This window comes from Bactrocera tryoni, chromosome 3, assembly GCF_016617805.1.
Source record: "Bactrocera tryoni isolate S06 chromosome 3, CSIRO_BtryS06_freeze2, whole genome shotgun sequence".
Classification (NCBI taxonomy): domain Eukaryota; kingdom Metazoa; phylum Arthropoda; class Insecta; order Diptera; family Tephritidae; genus Bactrocera; species Bactrocera tryoni.
In genome coordinates, this window is record NC_052501.1 from 24,467,728 (window position 1) to 24,484,471 (window position 16,744).

General features: G+C 30.9%; 1 protein-coding gene and 2 long non-coding RNA genes across 6 annotated transcripts in view; 2 read left to right on the forward strand and 1 right to left on the reverse strand.

Moving 5' to 3' along the window:
• Positions 1–16,744, forward strand: part of LOC120772772 — a 497,265-nt gene that overhangs the window by 242,105 nt on the left and 238,416 nt on the right. Inside the window, exon 1 of one of the 3 annotated variants that reach the window (XM_040101547.1) lies at positions 9,527–10,124. The exons of the other annotated variants lie outside the window; for them this stretch is intronic. The gene's annotated coding sequence lies outside the window, so the exon portion shown is untranslated. Of the gene's footprint in view, positions 1–9,526; positions 10,125–16,744 lie in introns of those variants that run through there. 3 annotated transcript variants of the gene reach the window in all.
• Positions 1–16,744, reverse strand: part of LOC120772778 — a 354,753-nt gene that overhangs the window by 151,777 nt on the left and 186,232 nt on the right. The window lies entirely within an intron of this gene.
• LOC120772779 lies at positions 6,200–9,432 on the forward strand. The gene is made up of 2 exons (XR_005705094.1): positions 6,200–6,298; positions 9,388–9,432. It is a non-coding gene; the product is annotated as an uncharacterized LOC120772779 (long non-coding RNA).

A 16,744-nucleotide genomic window follows, 5' to 3' on the forward strand; every position in this document is an offset into this window, starting at 1 on the left:
CTTTAATCGCCAGTCGTATTGAAAGCTATTTCGGAAATTTATTTTAACAACTGTTTTGAGGATTGAAAAAAAAAAGTTGGAACAAGTGTATTGTAGGTAAAGGGCATTATTTTGAAGGAGATGACATAGAATTTGAAGAATAAATTAGGGATTTTAAAATTATAATAATATTTTTTGCTCATCGTAGCAGAATATGAAAAAGAAAATTTACTTTTTGGTAAATTTTGGCAATTACAATATTTTTGTAGTTTTTAAGAGGACCTGATTTGTTTACCGGCAAAAGGTTATGACAGCAGTTCGTATAAAATAAATCAATTTATATACTGTTCATTTTGGTAGTCCCAAAGGCAAGTCCAATACTACAAAATATGGGCAATACTGCCCACTTCTTTAAATCGAGCTAACAAGCGAGAGGATATCATCTCCTGGTAAGCCGACTTATTGGCATAGTGATCGAAATAAACTACCACATTTAATTGATTTTGTTGTAATCAAAAATATAGATAAATCGCACATAACAGCTGATACATGTACATATCTATCTTCTGATCACTCTCCTGTACTAATAAAGCTAGCTCAGCTGTCTTAGCAACACCAAACAAAAACTATAAGCCACTTGGTCCCAGAAAAATCTCTAACAGAGAAATATAGGTTACTAAAGTCATCTGTTGGAACCTGTAGTTTCATTGAGTCATAAAACATTCTAGAGGTACAGGTATAGATAAATAGATAAATAAATGAGGATTGCAACGCGAACTAAGGTATATTGTGCTCTTTTCTACATAAGTCACAACGACTCACTTAGCCACAGCATATTAATAAATTCCAATATTTTACTAGGTGCTATTGAGACGATGTGATCTCTATTTGGAAACATGGATCCAAGGGCCTTTATCCCGCGCCTACACACCGCTGTGCAGTCAATTAGCAGTTGTCCTGGAATTTAAGGCTCCGTGTCGCAGAATTTGAACAAGAAGGTAGTGTTTCTTGAGATAGTAATGGCTAGTGTAGAAGCGACAAGTAGCCTGAGTTTGTCCCTTGGGAGGTTGATTACATATTTAATCCTACTAAGGTTGTAACCACCCATTAGCAACTTGGCATGGCGCATATCTTGGAGTTGCTGCCAATACCCCAAAAAATGAAAGCTTCTGGTCCTACCATGTTGGTGGATTCTGCGGAGCGGGCGAGCTTATCTGCCAGTTCATTCCCGGCTATACCTTTGTGACCGTGTACGCAGATAAGATGTACTTGGTTATGATCCGATAGACTGTTCAGCCGTTCACCAATTCCCTGCAACGTTTTCGAGCCGTCGGTGAACCACTTGCTTGTACTACCTCTTGCCTTCAGCCTTTCTGCTAAGAGTCACCGTGAGCTTCTTAATGAAGTTTACTCTTTTTGTAATACAGTCTCTTGGTAGAAGAGCCATACGGTGGGATGAGATTACCTTACCTCTGCCAAACACTTCTCCTGTCATTTGAAGCAGAGTGTATTTGGCTACTTGACTGACTACTGTAACAATCCTTGGCTTGCAGCTCCTGAATTTTCCAGCCAGTCGTAGTAGCTTTGACAATGGTGTTGACCTGACCTGCTTTTCTGCAGAGTGGAATCCATCGTGAGACTAAGATATTGGACCATATAAGCCATCTCTATCTCTCTGCTCTCAATAATCAGGTTCCTGAGGCCGAGCAAGGACCTGCGTCTCGTAAAGTACAACTCTCCTCCACTATTATTTAGCTAGACTTAATCCCATTTGTAGGCGTGCAAGACGCGAATGGCAGATAAACCGTTCCCCTTCCACTCAGCTTCAATTGAAATCTTGACGAAGAAAAGGCTAATTGTTTTGCAATTCACCCAGAAAAGGTGTTGCAACCTAAGCTTTTACAGCTCTAATTGGCTTAATCTTGTTTTGGTTCTGAACTTTTCAAGTTATTTTTTATGCTCTGCTAGAAGCGAGAAAAAATTGGGAACTGAACCGCTTAGCTACCTTTGAGTAATAAAAAGATAACTAAGCCAGATTGCTATGTTTAAATATATTATTCGGTTCAATACATACATATGACTCTTGGGTTGTCTATTTGCCCGAATTTAAGGCAATATTTATTATAATATTCGTCGCATGTGTACTCTTCCATAAGAGAAGAACCAAACACATGATCTGCTTTCAAAGAAACGTTTTCTGAAGCACTTAGCGATATGTGTTCTGACATCGCTTCCATCGACCAGACAAAGTTGATATTTTTTGAAAAAAATCTGCCGAAGCTCGGAAATCACTGTCTTCAAGTAAAAATTAAATTTAAAAACTTGTGTTTATTAATAAACTCCTAACTCAGTTAAAAAAAGCGGCGCGGAGCTTCTATAAAAATAACTAATAAAAAACACTAGCCTTAACGGTGAAGCCCTTAAACTGCAATTATTCCTGGCAACTTCGCCCAAAACAACAACACACAAACTTTGCGAGCTGCAAACGAAACCCCAAACAGACAATGCTTGGAAGCGCAGTGTTTACAAAAATGCTTGCCACAACAACAGCAACAGGCATGCTAGTACTTACAAATACATGTACACATATACACACATACACACATACATGAGCACACACACTTACATATGAGTGGTGAATGTATGCAAATAACACACCCACTTACCACACCTTAAACAACAAGAAAAACATAGCCGAAACCAACAATAACTGCTTGCAACAGCAGTGGCAGCAATGAAGGCAACGGCAACAACAACAAAGCAAACGTGATGCACAAAAGAGGCAATAATGACAGAGCAGCAGCAGCTGCTGGCGAAGGCCATCGCCACCGCCCCTATCAGTGTTATCAGCTTATTTCAAACAATAACAACAACAGCAACAGCAAAAAGTAGTTCTGGAAGGCTACAGAGCTTACGCTCAAATGGCATGCAACACGTGACAGCGCAAGCGGTGAGCAAATTGAGTGCGAGAGCCAACAATTGAGTGAGAGAGTCAGCACTTGAGTGCGTGAGCGGTCGGCGAGTGATGACAGCATTGCCAGCTATTAGCGGTAAACAACAAAAGCAAGCAGCGAATAGTTGTAATGGAGCACAGAGAGCGACCCTTAGCTACGCGCTCATGGAAATCAAGCGCTCATTTGAGACCGCCAGCAATGAGCGCTCACTCATTTCCCATTCAACGTGTTGCTTCCGAAAAGTATGCTTTGAAAAAAAAATTACAAAAAAACGAAGTCACACGACAGCGCACGACGAGCGCGCTGATAAGAACTGTAAGCACGAGGCAGTGGCCGCGACGGTGGCGACATCAAGGGCAGCAAAGCTCGTACGAAAGGGCGAACTTGAAACGAACGAGTGGCACACGAAACGCCAGCAGTAATGCGAACACAACAGATGCTGATTACTGTTGCTGCACTGCTCGACGCCGCTGCGAGGACCACTTTCTTAAAGCTGCTGGTAGCTGGCAGCGCGCCTAGTAAATTGAGCATTGGCCAAGCCGCAATGTAAAGTGCGGCAGAGCAGAGCAGCTGAAGACTTGACTGGACCAACGAGGATTCAGTTAATAATTTCCCACGCAACGGTGTAGTTGATAGCGCTTCCGAGCTGAAGCTGAAGCTAAAGCTTAGTGGACTTATATACAGCATTACCACACACACACTCAAAACAAGTACAATAGTTATCAAATCAAAATAAGCTGAGATGAGCAACAACAACAAAACTATTTTGTAAGACAAAAGCAGCTAACGGAAAGCAACTCGTGCACAACGTAGTGAAATTTCGAAGTAAAGAGATGAAATGTCACGGTCCAATATTTTTTGCGAATTTTAAGTTTCAAAAAGATGTTGAAATAAAATAACGGAAATATTAAAAGTGAATTATGAAAAAGCGCAGTTTTGAGAGCACAGTTGAAAATTTATTTTAAAAATAACTTTTAAAAATTTTTAACAAAAAAGAAATATTGTCGGATTTTGAAGTAAAAAGTAAACGAAAAATTTCAAAATCGCTGTATTTTGAAATATTTGTGAACATTGCTTCAAATCAAAGTGGCCGCCAGGCTGCATTAAAGAAATAATTTCAAAGAAGCTAGAAGTGAATTCGAAAAAAAAAATCTGCAGAAAGGTATTCAAAAAATACATTTAAAAATATATTGACCAAATACTAAAAAAATACCGAAAGAAAAAGTTTATTATAAAAAACATTTTTTTATTCAAAAATGTCTTCGAAAACAACAAAAATTTCAAATTTCACTAGTTATGAGATTAAAAAGTTATCATCAATAGAAGCATAACATAAAAAATTAGAAAAAAAAATTCGAAAATAAAAATATTTTGAGCCGTAAAATTGTCACCAAAAACTAAGACAAATACAGACAAAACGCCTTACAATTCCACTAAATTTGAGTTTAAAAAGTAATTATAAATTAAAGCACAACATAAAAAAGTTTTAAATAATTTCGTAAATAAAAGAAATCAGAACTTTAAAATGGTTATCAAAAAACTGGGACGAAAGTGCCGAAAACCCTGCAAATTTCAGGAAATATGATATTAAAATTTAATTACTTATAAAAACTCAACTTAAAAAAAATTTAAAAATTTTCGAAAATAAAAAAAATCGAACTTAAAAATTCTCACTACAAAAAGGGCAAATAGTGATGAAAATTCAAATTTCACTGAATATAAAAATAAAATTAAGCACAATATTTAAAAAATTTTAGAAAATTTCGAAAATAAAAAATTCGGAACTTAAAAATTGTCACCAAAAAATGTGATTTCAATTATTTGTAATATACCATTTTCGAAAAAAATTTTCAAATCTTCAATTTAAAATCCAAAATAACCAACCCTCCAACCAATAACCAAAAGTCACACCCTTCAAATTCGAAAACAAACCGCGAGAAAATTTGCTTCAAAACTGCTTCAAGTGAATGCAACTCATTGCTGTTGCATTCGCGCCGTTTAATGCCATTGTGAAGTGGGCGCGGTACACGCACACAAACACGCCGACACACACACACACGCACTTTCAAAAGCACAAACACTATCGTAAATACCGTTACGTACTCGACTCGTTACACCACATTCGGCCACTAACTCGCACGACCTATAAAGTGCTGCAATATTGTTAGAGCGACCAACAACTACACCTCAACCCCTCTGCAGGCCCTTCTAACCATCCGCAGCCATTAAACTATACATAAGTGTGGCAGCAACACCTGCAACACCATGTTAAGGGCAGACCTCAACTGTCCTGCTTATCGTTGTAAACGTCAGCAGCGTCGCTGCTGTCCGCCATAAATCGTCATATTCGGTACACGATTCCACTTCCGACGTCTACACACGACGTCCGAAGTTGTAATCGGAAGTTGGTCGGCGCTGCTCTTCGCCAGCGTGCTGATCTTACTTGCAACACTTGTGGCAGGCAGCACACACCTTATTGGCCGCCACACATATGAGCGCGCTCACCTCTTCTACCACCCCCCCACCCCCATCCCAACTGTCGATGTGGTGTCGTAAATGGACTAACAGTAGCGTTAGTAAGGCAACTTGCTGGCGCATCATGCTCCAGCGAGCAGTCGAGGCTCAACAGCTGTGGCAGCTGGGCAGCGGTGATCAGAACGGTTTTTCATTCATTTGCTACAACACTTACTATCGCAGTGGCACACCACACCCTCTTTTCGCATAATCTCTAAAAAGGCTAACTGTCTGCTATCATAAAAACAAAATGAAAATAATATTAGAGTAAATAATAAGAATAAATAATACAAAAGGTTTAAGTATTATAATAAATTAAAACAAAAAAATTAAATTAAGTCATAAATTAAAAAAAAATGAATTTAAATTAATAACGTCGTGAAGTCGATTTTTTAACCAAAAAGTGCAAAATTTAGTATTGTAGATTATAAAACAACAAAAATAAAATTAAACTACAGTCTATCTGTTAGCAAATCTAACCTCATTTCCATTTGTTATTCATGCCTAAAATTCATTGAAAAATCACAAAACTTACTAATAATGACTTAAGCACTTTTTGTAAATAATGCAAACTGACAAGTAAACGGTTTCTTTAAAGCATGTAAGCACAAAGTATTTTTTATAAGTGAAAAAGTGGCCAAATGTGAAGTGGAAAATAAAAAAGTGTAAATAATTAACGAAATATAATTCAAAAAAAAATCAAAATTGAAAATAAAATAAAAAATCAAAGAACAAATCAAATAAAATATAAAACAAAAATTTACAACTACTTTACTAAATAAAATTAAGGCGTAATTTAATTATAATAAACATATTGTTTGAAAAACTTTGAGAGGCAAAAGCGGCAGAAGGTAAGGTGGCGTTTAGAAGTATAACGAAAAAAAAGTAAAATTTAAACAACATATAAATCTAAATTAAATAAAATAATAATTCCAAATATTAAGTGAAAATAAATCACAATATCTAGCAAGAAATATATAAATTCGTAAAAACAAAACATTTAATAGAAAAAAATCTATAAAAAATAAAAACAATTAAAATTAAAAAAAAACTTAGACTTAAAAAACAAATAAAGTAAAAATAAAAAATAATTAATAAATTACGCTAATATAATATGACACCAAATTAAATGAAACAAAGTAAATAAGTTTTTAAATAAATTCCTAAAAAATGTAATAGAAATAAATTTGATAAAACGTAAAAAACATAAACGTAAAAAACGAACACATAAAACAGTGTATATAAAAAGAAAATAAAAATATATAAAAAATTACAAGCATAAAAAGATAAAAAATATTTGTAACGAACACGAAATTGCAAAATATATTATACAGACATTAAAAATAAATTTAATAAAATCTTTATTAATATAACATCGAAGAGTAAAATTAGATAAAATACAATAAATAAAATAAAAAAATAAAATTTTAAGAGAAAAAAATACGACATATTAAATAAACAATTATTTAAAAAAAATATATATTAAAATATTATAAAAATATATATTTAAAAAAATTTTATAATTTTTAATTAAACAAATAAAAAAATTTAAACATAAAATTTTTAAAAACTATTTTTTAAACACAAAACGTAAAATAAATTAATATTTTATGAACATTTTTTTTTAATTTTTTAATATTTTTTTTTTTAAGTCACGGAAAGCAATAAAGTTAGAACTCGGTAAGGTAATAAAAAAATTAGATTAAATTAATATTATAAAAACAAGTATGCATAATTTAATAAAGAAACTAATGAATATAACATAAAATCGCAAGTGAATTCAAATAAAATTAAGTAAAATTAATTAAAAACTTATAATAAATTAACTTCTAAATAAATAAGTACGAAAAAAATTAAGTTAAATTATATTTAAATAAATAAGTAGGAAAAAAATTAAGTTAAATTATATTATTTTAAAAAGAAATAATACAAAAATTAATTTATTATTGATATAATAAGTATATACATATATAAATAAAAAAAATTGATAAACATTAAATAAGATAATTTGATTTTAAAATGATAAATTAAATTTATTTAAATGTGTTATATAATAGAGAAATTGAAAAAATGTTCACAAGACCAAAAACCAAAAAAATTATTTATTACAGGAACTAGAATGAAGACATATAAAAAATATATAAAATAGTCATAACAAAATGATTAATAATTTTAATAAAAATTTTCAAATCGGAAATGTTGAGAATAAAAACTATAATGAGTACGAGGTGGTCAAAAAATAACCGAATTTTTGATTTTGTAACAAAATATTTATTCCATTGACTTCATTAACGCTGTCGCCTACAAAATTGTCTCCATTCATTATTATGCAATTATGCTAGCGTTTTTTCCAAGCACTTAACCCGATTTTCAGCGACTTTTTTATATCTTGTTAAAAAATTTCATATTGCGCCTTAGAGTAGGCCATAAAAATACCAAATTTTTTTTAAATACAAGAAACTAAAAGATGAAATATAAAATAAAATATAATGAGAAAAATGACTGTAAAAACAAACATAAAAAAACAACAAAATATAAGTAAAACTGTCAAAAATAATAATAAGTAAAAAACGACCCTTTAAGGCACTCCTTTTGAAAATAAGAAAAAGTCATACAGAGCCGTGTCTGGCCAATATGCGATTAGGCATTGTTACAGTATTGCTTTTGGTCAAGGGTTCACGAACAAATTCTTTGTTCCATTTCTTTTAACAAACGAAAATTGTCAAGCTCACAAAAGCACGTCTAACCTTAGCGGCTGCTAAAGACAAAGTAAGCAATGAATTTCTTCTGAAAATGTTATCGTACTTCATTGTAATATATATGGCATAAGTGCATTGCATCGGAAGGGGATTACTTTGAAAGGGATGAAATTGATTTGGAAGAATAAATGAAGAATTTTCAAAATAAATACAATGTCACCTTATTTTTTGGGCACAGTAGTATATTAGCATAATAAAAAAAATTTGAAAATGGGAGTCTTCAAACTCGTGAAATTTTATTTTTAAAAACACCCGATATTTTCCGAAAGCAACCCATATTTGAAGGGATAAAATGCATATATTCACTGATAAATCATATTCCATTCTGGATAAAAGGAGGCAGAACTTCGGCTCCCATTCTAACACATATTGAAATTTAGGAGGTATTAAGTTAAAATGTGTATTAGCAAACTCGTCTTTATGAAGAAAATTCAAAATTTGGGACCTATGTCTCATAGTAGACTTAAAATATTTAGAGTTTTGTTGTGAAATATAATTGCAGTTTTTATTCAAAAGCAGCTAAATTTTGCGAGTACATTTCATAGTGCGCCTAAGGCTATGCTATAAAAATGCCAAAATTAAGATAAGAATAAAAAACTAAGCGCTGAAATGTCAACAAAAAATATACTAAGAAATATGAAAAGAGTAATAAGAACAACAACAAAAAATTTATAAAAAATATACAATAAACGAATATTAAATTTCAAATACAAAGTTTGCAACAAAAAATAAAAATTAATATTAAATTTAAAAAATAAAATGATTGAAAATAAATTTTAAAAAATATTATAAAAAATTAGGTTATTAATATAAAAAAGAAAAATTAATTAATTAAAAAATCAATATAATTATTAATTAAAATTCAAATTTCAAAATCAATAACAAAAGTTTTCTAAGCATTATTCACTGAAAAAAACAAAAATTTCCAAAAAAAGATTCACAGAACAAATAAAAAGAAATATAATGGCAGCAACAAAATAATATAAAAATAAAATTAAGTAAAATTGAAATAAAATTAAAATAACTAAAAATAACTATAAAATAAAATCAAACTAAAACAAAATAAGCGAAAAATAAAAATTAAAATAATACAAAAATTTATTTTTTGAAATTAATTAGTATATATTCCAAAAAAAAAATATTTTCTTTAAATCATTTTCCTAACGCAAAACCAAACACAGCAATTTCCGCCTTCCTTTGCTCTTTAAACAGAACCAGAAGCGTCTCAAAAACACAAAAGCTTCCAAAACTAAATCAAAAGCAACAACAACAACAACCAACACTCAGTTAACAACTTGCAAAACATAATCAAAAGAAAACCAAAAATTAAGCAAATCAAACAGTCAAAAAGTAAATGACAGCAAACTTAAGAACAACAACAAACACAACGCTTTGCCGCCAAGAAGTTGCACAAACCGAAAAACCCGAAATCAACTTGCAATTAACACTTTCGAGTGCAACTGCACCCGCACAAGCTAAGCAGCTGTGTGTGTGAAACCGAAAATTAAATAAACGCCAACAACAACAAAGTGAATGTGCAGAAAAAACGAGTGAAAGTGAGAAAGCGAATTACTGACTTGCTAAACGCAAAAGCCACCAAAGCAACCAAAGCAGCGGCGAACTAAATGCAAATGCACCAACACACACGCACGCAGGCAGGCAGGCAAATAACGACGGACGCAACGACCGGTTCGTCTGTGTGTGTGTGAAAGTGCGCGTCTGTTTGTCTTTTGCATAAAAGTGGTGAAAGTGCACATAACGGTACATGTAGGTTGCAGCAAACTAGCACAGCAGTTGGCCGAGACGCCGAGGCATAAAGCACAGTTGAGGCAAGAGCGCCGTCGCTTGGACGCCATGTTGCTGCCACCACCATCGCCGCCGCCACCAGCAACGCCACGATTTTGTTATTCAATGCAACGTAAGATGAAATCTTTATATTTGTTGCTTTATGCATTGATTATAATCACAGCATGCCAACACACACACAGATGCACATGCACACTCACTCACCAATACATGCTTGCAGAAACACATATACGTACATTCTTCTTCTGCTTATTATTTGTTACTCTTTGTGCTATCATTCTATATATAGAAATAATTTATCACTTAAAAACATATTACTCAACGCTTGCCACACAACAACATTTCATACTAATGCATATAAATATAGTAATTTAATATTTACTTTGGTAGAAATAAGTTTATAGTGAAGTATTCAGAATTCTATAAATATATCTTAACATATAAATTTGGTAAAAAAAAAATATTCCAAGTAACAGAAGATATATTCACTATTTTTTTAGATACTAGAAATATCTCATTATGACAAATAATTATTTATAACTGTATATATGTTGGAAAAAAATAATTTATCAATTACGTAGCATACTTCATAAATATAGAGAAGAGCGTAGAAAGTGCAAACTGAAAACAAATTCAAAATGAAAAAAACATTTTTTTTTATTGATTTTTTTAGCGAATTTTCAAAAGGGAAAAAAGTTTTTTTTGCAAATGAAATTTTTTTTTCAAAACAATTTTTTTTTTTTTTTTTCAAAAAGTCAAAAAAATTTTTCAAAAAAAATAAAAAATGTATTACAAATATAATCATTAATAATTTTTCAAAAAAAAAATATTACAAATTTAATAATTTCAGCTAAAATGAGTGAAATATGCATATTTTTAACGCGAATTAAACAAATGCTATATGGACCCATACAAACATGTAATTTTGTATTGATTATATTATTATAAACGAATTTTACTCTGCCTCAAATATGCTTTAAATATTTCTCAATTTACTGCAGTGAAGATGATTTTGGAAAGCAAAAAAATCATAACTGCATTCAATTCATTGAAAAATAACGATAAAATAAGATAAATATAAAGAAAAATAATTTACGGCCGTTCTGAGGGCGGGAAGAGAAGCCTCGTGCTTCAATTTTTAAGCATCAAAAATGGTTTAACACGATTTCCACCAAAACTATGCGTGCTATAGGAAAAAGTTATATGGCAAAGTTGAAGATAAGAAAAACATATATAACTTTTGCATTAACACCTTTTTCAAATAACCTCAAAATGTCTATGAAAAATGCAAATAAAAATTTTTTTAAGTTTTTTGACTTTTTATATTTAAAGAAAAACAAACATTATTTCATGAAAATGGATGTAAACTTAGATTCTTGTTACTAAATATACAATATTATTTTTTATTAAAAGCATTTCTTGCTCCTACTTTGGCTTAGTATTGCCAAATAAACTTAAATTTCTATCCTGAATTCTCACATCCAACTATCGAATTTTCTTAAAACTCTCTGTAGACTCTATATTTGTTGAAAACTCATCTTGCTGGTGATGAAAAAAATGTATGCATTGCTGCGGTACAGTTGTTCATTAAATCCGAAAATAGCGTTTTTTATTTTTTCACATAAATGTTGAGGTTATGTGAAAAAAATTGCTATGCAAAAGTTGAAGAAATTTTTCTTATCTTCAACTTTGCCACATAACTTTTTTCTGTAAGACTCCTAGTTTAGTCGGAAGTCGAGTTAAACCGTTTTAAGCCCTTAAAAATTGAGCCAGGCGCCTCCTTTTCCTTTTCCAGATATCAGAATATCTATAAATCATTTCCATTCATTTTTGTTATTTTACCTTACCTTTCTCATAATGCGAATTTTTTTTCTCTCTTTAACATTTTCAAAGATTTCTGCATTTAACTAGAAAACCAAACTATTATATGTACTCTATAGCAACTATTGCAAGATTTTTTTAAATATTTACTTACACCATTGCGACACAATTTCCGGTAACCCCTCGGAAAAAAGTTGCACGCTCTGTGGCAGGATGTTGCCTTACTGGATCATTTAAAGTGGAAAAAAGTACGTGTTTAAGTTAAAACCTTAACTTAGAACCTAGACAAAAACAACACAGAAAATTGGATTTTTGGCAGACTTTTTTACAAAAAATTTAAAATTCCACGAAATTTTTTTTTTTGTAACAGCTGTAATCGGAAAACAAGTCCTTCGTCCAAGTCTTTCAGAATTGCATTTCAAAGACCTGTGTAAGACTTCATGAAGATCGGTTGAGTACTGCTCGAGAAATTTTGCCATCCGACTTTAAAAACCACATTTTCGAGAAAAACGCGTTTAAAGACAGCGCGCTTAGCCTAGCTAGCCTCGAGCGTACAAGTTCTCAAAGCTGTATCTTCAAAACTATTACTCGCAACAACTTGGAAATTAAGAACAATATTTTAGAGCTGTTGTAGAGTTTAATAAGACAATAAAAAAATCGATTTTTTGAAATCCGTAAACCCATGTAACCCCTTAATACCGATGACGAATGATTTTTGAATAGCTAGGAGGACTTGTGACAGGCTCGATGTATTCAAAAGATTTGTATATGTATATGGTTCAATATTGATGCGATTGGAAAGATAATAAGGGTGAGTCCATAGATACTCTAAAAATCACCACATAGTATCATTGGTTGTACCCAAGTACTCTTCTTGATGGGCTTATAAAGGAAAGAAATATAGCAAACACACAGATAAATGCATTCGTTAGATGGCGCTGGAGTCCATATTTTCTAAGAATCCTTATTTTGAATTTGTTGATATAAGGAAGGTATGCTGTCTCGACAAATTGAACACCATGTATAGCATAAATTATATGACACTAATATGTATGTGTTAATGCTTGAACTGTAAATCATTGTATTTATAAATAAATTTTATTTCTTTGTAGAGAAAAATTTTCAGAAATTCCATATCTCGGGTTTAACTGCCCTTGAATCCAACAAGCTATGCAAATTTAATATTTTATCTATATCGATTAACATAAATACACATAAGTAGCAAACATTTTCATTGCGAGTTGGATGGGGTATGAGGTGGAGAAGCATTCTGTTCAGCATAAATTATGCCTTCGTGAAAGATAGCGCTCGTATGCTTTAAGTAATGTAAATATCGTTTGTTTCTATATGCAGATATCACCTAGCATGGTACCTTACATTTTGCTAATAACAAAAATCGAAAATAAAATTAAGACTTTTAAGACAATCCAACCACCCACGTGAAAAGGCTTTGTTCGGAAGAAAATAAATCATTGGCATTGAAAGATTTTTCATGCCAAAATTCAAAATACAGATTTTATCATTTCGTAAATTTTTAAATATTCTAATTTAGTAACTAGGTCTTTTAAATAAATGAATGATATCTGCTATAAGAGAGATAAGTTAAGTACCTTTTATCAATTATAGCTGTCTTCAGTTCGCCATTTCTCAGCACGCTATCTTTGCGTGCTGCCCCTCTTGTCAAAAAAACAATCATGTAATCAAAGCAACAGCACAGTTATCGAATAGTATTCGTAAAAAAGTATATTGATATCTCACTAAGTGGTATAACCGTTATGTTCAATGCAATCTTGCATATATTTAGAACAGTTTAACTATTGTGAATGGCGGAAATGAAAACTTAAACTAAAAATTTATTTTTTTCTTTGATTTTAAATTCCTCAGAACTGAAATCCGTTATAACCGTTCACAGAAAAAAAAACTAAGGAGTTAATAAAACGTTGCTTGACACGAAAAAAAAGAATTGCTCAATCAAAAACTATTCGTAGCACAGTTGCGTAAGCGTCAGAGAAAATGCTAGCGCAGCGTTTGGCTGCTATCTAATGCTTGGGGAATCGAAACACTTCTCACACAGTCGATTTTTGTTATCATCTTAAGCTCTTTCAGTGAATTGCGTCTGACTTGTAAAACAATGGCCCTTTAATGTTCTCTTTTTGGAAATAGGAAAAAGCCACACGGAGCCATGTTTGGCAAATATGGAGGCTGGGGCATCGTTACAGTATTTTTTTTGAGGAAGAATTCGCGAACAATTTCTTACTCAATACCAAAAGTCAATAAGCACACTTAATAATCACAAGAGGAAATTAATCAGTGCACAAGGCAGCTTGAGAAAATTACATAACTTTTAGATAGCATTGGTTACAAAACGCAGCAAATACGTGAATCGAACCAAGTACGGAGCAACTACATTGCGGTCAACATTTATACGCCCATATATAGAACGCATCAGTGTGTATGGCACGTCATCGATACTCGAACTGCCGTTGATGCCTTAATTTTAACCACAAGAGCAACATGTGTGTACATACATATACACATTTATGTACGAGCACATACCTTTATGTAATACATACCAGTAGCTAGTAAGTAATTGTGTTGCTCTTAATAGGAGATGAGCAGCTGTGCTACCGCTGGCCAATTGCTCAGCTTGGAATTTAATTTCAGTAAATTGAGCATATGAATAAATGTTAACGGTAAAATTCATTGCGGAAATTGTTTTTGAATTATAAATGAAATTCATTAAAATGCAAAATACCTGCATTATTTATAAACGTTGCGAGTAAACAGATGTGCAAACATCTAGGTATATTAAAGTAGTAGCGGATATATATGTCTGTACTATATTTAAGTGAACTGTGGGAAAAACAGTATCATAATGTGTATATAGTCACCTAAAATGCAAAATAACGTATCACCAAAAAACTGAAATTGAGTTTTTTTATTGCTAACGATTCACTACGTCATATTTTGAATGTAGCATAAAATTTTCAGCTTCCGCTGTCAGATATAACCTTAATATAACCAATATATAACCATTTTATAACCAATATATAACCTTTCATAACCAATACATAACCAATACATAACCATTTTATAACCAAAACACAATTTTTTCAATATGAGTGGTTTCTATCGGGTGATTTTTTAAGAGCTTGATAACTTTTTTTTAAAAAAAAACGCATAAAATTTGCAAAATCTCATCGGTTCTTTATTTGAAACGTTAGATTGGTTCATGACATTTACTTTTTGAAGATAATTTCATTTAAATGTTGACCGCGGCTGCGTCTTAGGTGGTCCATTCGGAAAGTCCAATTTTGGGCAACTTTTTCGAGCATTTCGGCCGGAATAGCCCGAATTTCTTCGGAAATGTTGTCTTCCAAAGCTGGAATAGTTGCTGGCTTATTTCTGTAGACTTTAGACTTGACGTAGCCCCACAAAAAAATAGTCTAAAGGCGTTAAATCGCATGATCTTGGTGGCCAACTTACGGGTCCATTTCTTGAGATGAATTGTTCTCCGAAGTTTTCCCTCAAAATGGCCATAGAATCGCGAGCTGTGTGGCATGTAGCGCCATCTTGTTGAAACCACATGTCAACCAAGATGCTAACAAACTTTTTGTTGCCAAAAATGGAAGAACTGAACTTGATTAATTTAAATTTTTAATATTTAAAAAAAACATTACTTTTACTGATTTACTGTAATTAAAAGACAATAATTTTTAATATAACTTGTTTTTATATAAAAAAACGAAAAAAATCAACGTTCAATGAGAGATACAAAAGCTGAGAAAAACAATTAAAAATTTAGCTCGACTAGTTATTTTTATATTGAAACACCTTTTACTTCGTATACGCAAATATTGAAAGGTACTTTTTTCGAGTATTGAAATTTTGAAAAGTCATAATTCCAACATTTTTTCATAATTTGTCTCAAAGAACATAAGGAAAATGTTTTGTATGAAAGAAATGTTTTAATGTAAATTTTGAGCGGACGAACATGTACAACTCACGCATGATGTAGAAAAAGGCTATTGCAAAAATACCTTTACTTGAATCACCCGTTACGATTACGTTTTGGTTGCAAGTATGGCAACTACTGTCTTACATTGCTTTATTTATTGCCTCAGCTGCTCGATGCATTTGTTGATAATAAAGGTTTTTGTTAAACTTATTATAGACATTTATTATATTTTTTTATTGGCATTTCTTACATTTATTTTCATTTATTTTAATTTTTTTTTATTTTTTCCAATAGATCGTTTTTATTTTTATTTATTTCTTTTTATATATATAATTTTTTTATTATTATTTTTTTGTTTTTCTTTAATTTTTTTATTTATTTATTTTTTTTTAATTTTCAACTTTTATATTTTTTTATCCTTTTAAATTTTTTCAAATTTTCTAAAATTTTGTATTTAATTTTTTTTTTGTATTTCGTTTTAGTATTAAATTTTTATAGTTTTTATATTTTTTTTACATTTAAATTTCTTTTGACTTGTTTATAAAAACATTAATTTTTAATTTTTTTTTTCAATTTTTAATTATTCATTTTAATATTTCCAATTTTTTTTCAAATTTTCTTATTTATTTTTCAATTTTTTTTTGTTTACTTTCTAAAAAATATTTTGTTTATTGCAGCCATTTTTTTAATTTTTCTAATACTTTTTTCTATGAGTTTTTTTAAATATTTTTTTTTTAATTTTTTTTAAATTCAAATTTTTTTAAATTTGTTTTTAATATTTTTTAAGTTTTTTCCAATTTTTTTTATTTCTTTTTTATTCCAATATTTTTTCAAATATTTTTTTAAATTTTTTTTAATTATTATTTTTTGAATATTTTTATGTTTATTTTATAAAAGATTCTATCCATTGCATTAAATATGTATTTTTATTATTATTTTTTTAATATTTTTTA